Source organism: Callithrix jacchus, chromosome 3 (assembly GCF_049354715.1).
Source record: "Callithrix jacchus isolate 240 chromosome 3, calJac240_pri, whole genome shotgun sequence".
NCBI classification, from domain to species: Eukaryota; Metazoa; Chordata; class Mammalia; order Primates; family Cebidae; genus Callithrix; species Callithrix jacchus.
The window spans coordinates 188,408,803-188,415,941 of record NC_133504.1 but is presented as its reverse complement, the minus strand read 5'-3'; the positions used below and the strand labels follow the sequence as shown (position 1 = coordinate 188,415,941).

General features: G+C 54.6%; 1 long non-coding RNA gene across 1 annotated transcript; it reads left to right on the top strand.

Annotated features, from left to right (window-relative positions):
• The first annotated feature begins 1,951 nt into the window (after nucleotides 1–1,951).
• Nucleotides 1,952–3,261, top strand: LOC118152367 (uncharacterized). The gene is made up of 3 exons (XR_008480321.2): nucleotides 1,952–2,070; nucleotides 2,547–2,606; nucleotides 3,044–3,261. It is a non-coding gene; the product is annotated as an uncharacterized LOC118152367 (long non-coding RNA).
• Nucleotides 3,262–7,139: the final 3,878 nt, after the last annotated feature.

The window sequence follows — 7,139 nt, the reverse complement described above, 5'->3', positions numbered from 1 at the left end:
GATGGGTAGGTGGATGGACAGATGGATGCATGGATGGGTGAATGAGTGGTAGACAGATGGCTGACTGGATAGATGGGTGGATGAATGGATAGATGGGTGGATGGGTGGATGGGTGGGTGGGTGGGTGGATGAGTGGATGAATGGATATGGGTGGATGGGTGGATGGGTGGGTGGGTGGATGGATGGATAGGTACCTGCATGGGTGAGTGGATGAATAGATAAATGGGTGGATGAATGGATAGATGGATGGGTGGGTGGGTGGATGGATGGATAGGTGCCTGCATGGGTGAGTGGATGAATAGATAAATGGGTGGATGAATGGATAGATGGGTGGAGGTGCCTGCATGGGTGAGTGAATGATGAATAGATAGATGGGTAGATGAATGGATAGATGGGTGGATGGGTGGATGAGTGGATGGGTGGGTGGGCGGATAGGTGCCTGCATGGGTGAGTGGATGAATAGATAGATGGGTAGATGAATGGATATATGGGTGGATGGGTGGGTGGGTGGATGGATGGATAGGTGCCTGCACAGGTGAGTGGATGAATAGATAGATGGGTAGATGAATGGATAGATGGGTGGATGGGTGGATGAGTGGGTGGGTGGATGGATGGATAGGTGCCTGCATGGGTGAGTGGATGAATGGATAGATGGATGGGTGGGTGGATGGATGGATGGATGGATGGATGGATGGATGGATGGATGGATGCCTGGATGGGTGAGTGGATGAATGAATAGATGGATGGATGGGTGGATGGATGGATGAATGGATGAATGGATGGACAGATGGATGGATGGATGGATGGATGGACAGATGGATGGATGGGAGTGGATGGATAAGTGGGAGAATAAATGGGTGTGTGGGTAGGTAAGCAGACAGGTACAAAGAACAACTGATAGATAACAGGGTTTTATTTTAGGGAATTGTTTCATGGTATTGTGGGGGCTGACAAGTCCAAAATTCTGCAGGGCAGCAAGGCAGCCTGGAAACTCAGGCAGGAGTTGGTGCTGTAGTCTTGAGGCAGATTTTCTTCTCCACTGGAGAAGAAACCTGTTTTTTCTCTTAATGCCCTCAGCAGATTGGATGGGGGTCATCTCTTCATTATTGAGGGTGATCTTTACTTAAAGTCATTTTCTTAAAACTTTTTCTTTTTTTTTTTTTAGAGACAGGGTTTCACCATGTTGGTCAGGCTGCTCTCGAACTCCCGACCTCAGGTGATCCGCCTGCCTCAGCCTCCCAAAGTGCTGGGATTACAGGCGTGAGCCACCGCGCCCGGCCTTAAAATCATTTTAAGGCCAAATCATTCGTAGCTCCTGCTCCAAGCAGCTTGGCCATAGTGAAGGAAGAAAGAAATTCAAGTGGGGCCTGCTCTGCTCTAGTCATCTCAGGGAGCCGGGTCCAGCCCCACCCAGCTGACTGCACCTTTCTTTAGCCTTGGTGAACCTACAGTGTCTCATCTGTAAGACAGGGTGACACTCAACACCATGACCTCAAGGGAACACCCGACTGGGAGGCCCGCAGAACAAGCACTTTGTAAGTTACACAGGCAAGGGCTCCTGACTAAGCCTCCTCAAAACCGCCCCTCCCATGCCCACACAGCAGCTCTGAGAAGCACAGCCTGGTGACAAAGTTGCTAAGAAGGGACACGATGTCTTGCTTGATCAGCAGCCGGGGGTGGTGGCGATGTGGGACCAGAGGCTTGAGCTTGCCGGCAAGGCCAGCAAGGCCAGGCGCAGGCTTCTGGTAGGACCCTTCTGGCCTCCCACAACAAGAGCTGCTCTCACCGTCTGACGGCTGCCTTCTGGGTCCTCTGCAGGGCTGTGTGCCTGAGTGGTCATCAACCAAAGGTCATGTGGCTGGGGGAGCCCTGTGGCTTCTGGTCTGCAGGGGTCTGGGCTCCATGTGACCTTCTCTCTCTAGGTTTCTGTTTCTTCTCCCCAGCTGGGAGCCCTGAGACCTGCAGTTTTCCTCCCGGGTCCCACAAGTCATAGCTCTGGAAGACCATGTCCCTTGTGGGGCCTGATACCGGTGGTCCCCTCTGGTGGGGTGAATTGCACCTTCCAGAAAGGTATGTTGAAGTCCTAACCCCAAGACTCAGTCCCCAGGAATGTGACCTTATTTGGAAATCAGGTCTTTGAAGATATGATTGGTTAAAAGGAAGTCAGACAGTATTGGGATAGGGTGGACCCTCTGTCCTAGGACCAGTGTCCTTATGAGAACAGAAGGGGAACATTCAGAGAAGAATGCATTGTGACAGCGGAGGCAGAGTGCAGAGATCGGCCTCCCTCGCTGGGTGCGACGCCCTGCGCTGGCTCTTCAAGCCCCTTCAGAAAGCCTGTGGTCCCCCGTCACGCAGCTCGGCTGACTCACGCACCTGCCTGCTCTAGCTGAGCCTCTTCGTCTCACTTCCGGAACAGGGGCAGCTATGCAGTCAGTGTTCAATAGGTGTGGCGTCTCACCTCAGAGCTTGCTCCTTGCTCTGCTCTCCCTTTCTCTTTCCTTCCCTGGTGCTCCTCGCTTTCCTCATCTATTTGGGCTGCACAGGAATGAAGCTTCATCGGAGGAAGAGCTTTTGGAAGACCAGCCACATCCAAGCTTTGCAGTGTGAGTCATATTCTGGAACTAGGCCTATACATTTGTACATTCTACTTCATTCCATCGCTTGTAATGAACCATCTCTTGTGAGTTTTCTGTGATGGCAAAACACTGCCAAGTCGACAAACCACTCAGAGTTAGCTGGGCAGCTGGAACTGTGGCATAGATCGGGTGTCAGGGAGAACAGATGCCCGTGTAACCCAGGGCTGTGTGTCCCCTTCCTAACCCATCTGGGGGGCCTCAGGTGAGCCGTGGGCATGTGAGGGTGAAGCTGGGCCTGACTTAGCTGAGAATCCAGGTGTGGGGACCGGGGCTTGAGATAGGCTCCAGGCCGTGAGTCACATCCTACTTTTACTCCTGGTTTCATGTGGCGTGGTTTTAAATTATTGAGTGGCTGGAAAGATCCCACAATGAAATCATATTTCATTTGTTTCTCCATTTGGCAGTGAAGTCGATCAATTCCTGGAGTGTACTTAGAGATGAAGAAAGGGCAGGGATCCTGCCACTTTGGTGAGAGAAAGCCTGGAGTTTCCCCAACTGAGTGGAGCCCCCGACGGCCTCGGGACGCCCGCTGCTTGTTCTGCCGCCCTGTGCCTCTGACTTGCAGGGTTTCCGCACAGCTGGGTTTCCGGAGCGGACACCTTCTTTCTAGACCAGGCCCCAGGTGAGCACAGCCACACTGTGCTGCTCTTCACAGAAGCAATTTGTGGGAAGCCCCAGCAGATTCAGGAAGAGGTCATGGCGGCGGGAGAGGGGCTCAGGCAGCTCTGACCTCTTTCCTTGGCTGAGGGTGAGCAGCAGCCGCAGTGGGGGCCTGCGCTGATCCCACAGTTCAGTGGCCACTCTCCTCTGGGCTGGAGACCCCCTTGGGGAGTGGAGGTGACCCCTAACTTCGCTAGAGGGCCAGAGACGCTTCTCCAAGGAGGGGATCTCAACCAAGGTCCAGAGGGTAAGCCTGAGCTATCCGGGAGAAGACGGGGCACTCCCAGCAGCCCTGGGTGGGGGGCAGCAGGCCTGGAATGGCTCGGGCCCAGCTGGGCAAGTAGCCTGGCCATGCACCTCACACTGGACCCCATGACTCCCGGCTTCCGCCTTTGACCTCTTGAATGCCCCCTGGAGGGGATGATAGATTCCAGAAGGCCAGGGGCTAAAGGCCAGGGACTCTCTTCAGCAGGGCCCAGGTGTGCGGCCTGCCGGCTCCGCTTGCCCATAGTTTGCAATTGGGTAAGCAATGCCTCAGTTTTCTCATCTGTGACATTGGGATGATGATGAGATGATGACAATGATAGGGTCTTCTGAGCCTTGGCACAGAGCCGTCAGGACACAGCAGCCCTGGCTGTCACTGTTTGCTTCACCTGGCCTGGCCCCAGGAGTTCTGGGTGCAGTGTCACACGTCCCTCCGCCTCTCAGCCAGCCTGGAGTTGCTCCCACTGGGGCTTAGACAGGACCCCTCCATCGAGGCTCTCCTGTCCCCTAAAGCAGCCACCAGCCCATGGGATGCTGGGCCCTCTCCCTTCCGGCCCCTCCTGGCCCAGCCTCAAGAAACCCACAGCCCCACCTGCCCCAGTCCACGTGAGGCCAGCACTATGGGGTCTGCCCAGCCCCCAACCCTACCCAGCATGTGTCCTTCTACACTCTCTGCGGCCTTCACACTCGCTGAAAGGGCAATAGCTTTTTCAGGAGAAATGACCCTAATTTTGAAGCAATTTAAAGGTCATAGAGCGGTGACAGGTCCCCGTGTTTGTGGTGGGGGCATCTGTCATGAAGAGAGTAAGTCTTTACCTGTGATCACAGGACTCACATTTTAGGAAGTCTCACCCAGCTCAACCACGTAGGAAAAGCATTCCCCAGATCACCATGGTGGAGCTCTTCACCGGAGCGCCTGGCTTTATGTCTTCAATATACGTTTGTGAAAGTAGGTATTTGTGTTGAATTGCCTTTTTTTTTTAAAAGGAGTCTCGCCCTGTCACCCAGGCTGGAGTGCAGTGGCACCACCTAAGCTCACTGCAACCTCAGCTTCTCAGGTTCGAGCAGTTCTCCTGCCTCAGCCTCCCCAGTAGCAGGGATTACAGATGTCTCTACTGATGTCTGTCCTCAGGAGGCAGGGTTTCTCCATGTTGGCCAGGCTGGTCTCGAACTCTTGATCTCGTGATCTGCCCTCCTCAGCCTCCCAAAGTGCTGGGATTACAGGCGTGAGTCACAGTGCCTGGCCACCTTTTTGTTTTTTTATGGCCACCTCTATCATCAGGGCTGAGACCCCACATGTAAACCTGGCGCCCCAGGGAAGCAGCATTTGGCTTCGGGTGGCTTGACCTGGGGTGCAGTGGGTCAAGGACCTGGAGCTGCCCTCTCTGCATTCTGCTCCCTCCATCGCTGGAACAACCCACATCCCATAATAGTGATTAGGACATTCAGAGGGATGAGGTGCCCTTGTTTCCCTGGGGACCTACTGGGGGTTCTGGCCATTGTCTTCTGTGGGCCTGTCACGTTCCTGCTGGCCCTGGGCCTGCCCCCAGGTAGGCCCCCATAACCCTGCTGTCCTCCCCAGAGCCCAGAGCACCCCATCATAGAGCAGGGGAAAGATGAACGCATCACCTCTAAGTGTCTCCTTATCCCAAAAGAAGGCAGAGTGGTGCCTGAACTCGAATCCCAGGGAGGCCAGGCCAGGGGTGCATCCTGAAGCCTCCAGCCAGGGGCACCAGGAGGGGTGAAGGAAACCCCACTCCTTATGCTGGTGCATTGGAAAACTCTAGCTTTCCCCCTAGCACTTCCCCCAATGGGAAGCCTGGGCCAGGTTGCTTCCCCTCTCTAAGACCCTCTGCAGAGCATGGAAGTCCACAGCCCAGGGAAGCAGGCAGATCCTCAGGCAGGCGTATGCAGCCAAGGGCTATGGGGCAAGACTGGGGGTGGAGCTGGAGAGGTGGGGCCTGAGGCCTTCGAGGCCACTGCCTGGGGCACCCGCCTACCTGGGGCTTGACGGGATCCCCAGTGAAATGGGATGGGAGCCCCCAGGGGACTCTGAATAAGCAATGGAGGTAGAAGGGAGCCCCCAGAGTTCAGGTCTCTAGCCCGTGCCTGCTGGATGGGGCATGGGTCATTACAGGGCATGTCAGCTGAGGAAGGAGAAGGGGCAGCAGCTCCTGCTTCCACATCGGTACCCACCAAGGCTCACCTCTAAATGCACAGTTAATGAACTTTTTTTCCTTTTCTTTTCTTTTTCCTTCTGAGACAGGGTGTCACTCAGGCTGCAGTGTAGTGGTCCACTCATGGCTCACTGCAATCTCTGCCTCCAACATTCAAGTGATCCTCCCAGCTCAGCCTCCAGAGGAGCTGAACCACAGGCAAGCACCACCATACCAGGCTAATTTTTTTTGTATAGAGATGGGGTTTTGCCAAGTTGCCCAGCCTGGTCTCAAACTCCTGAGGGCAAGCAATCCTCCCACCTTGGCCTCCCAAGGGATTACAGGCATGAGCCACTGTGCCTAGTGCCCATTTAATGAACCTTTAAAGGACCTTGGTTTGACACATTTGGGGCCTCCCTGTGTCCATAAGCTCCCCTGTCACCGCACCAAGCCTGCTAAAAAAAAGAGGGGGACAGCATTTTTCTAGAATGAATCTTTTGACTTGTGAAACGATTTCTTGTCTATTTTCTTTACTAGGACTAGGGAGTTTAGCACATTAAAGGTGTTTGAGAATCCTAAGGGGCGTGCACTGTGATTCAAAGGTTACGGAAACTCAGGCACACAGAGTTGCCTGGGGTCACACCTGGCCCATAGTACCATGGACAGAGAACCAAAGTCTGTCTCAGTTGATTCAAATCAACCAGCAGATTCCTTGCAGTACCAGTTCAGCAGGCACGGAGCAGGAAGGAAAGAAAAGACCTGGCTCAAGCCCCACCTGTCACTGACTTGCTGGGTGACTTGGGGCAGGGCGTCTCTGGGCCTTGGTTTCTGCTCTTGTGAAAGAAGGTGTTGGAACCACATGACCCCTGGCAGCCCTTCCAGGTCGAGAACTGGTAAGACTCCCCAGCCCCTTGTCCTGGGCTCTGGAACCAGCCCAGAACAGGGCACCCACATCCACCCTCTGGCTCACAGGGATTTGGCGGAGAGGTGTGAGGTCTCCCTGCCGTCCTCACCAGGCTGTGTGGGGGAAATCATGACACCCCAGGAGGCTCTCAGGAGCCTTCAGAAACACAGGAGGACGGTGCCTCCGCTGGGAAGGAAAACAGGCTACAGGGGAGCTGGACCGAGAGTTCCTTAGAGGCCAAGTGGCAGCAGGGTGTCCCTACAGCAGGTGGGTGCCTGGCCCACCTCTCAGGCCATGACCCAGGGGCGCCAGGGGCCAGGGCTCTCCCCTCTCCTCCATCCTCTCTGTTATTCAACAGATATTTGTAGAGGGCCTGCTCTGTGCCAGGCCCTATGTTAGGCACTGAGAATAATAATAGCAAATCAAAGATTTAACCCAAAGATCTCAACCCATGCTGGGGACGGCTCACATTAACTCACTGATCCTCAGCCATCCTTAAACATGGGGACTGCTCTT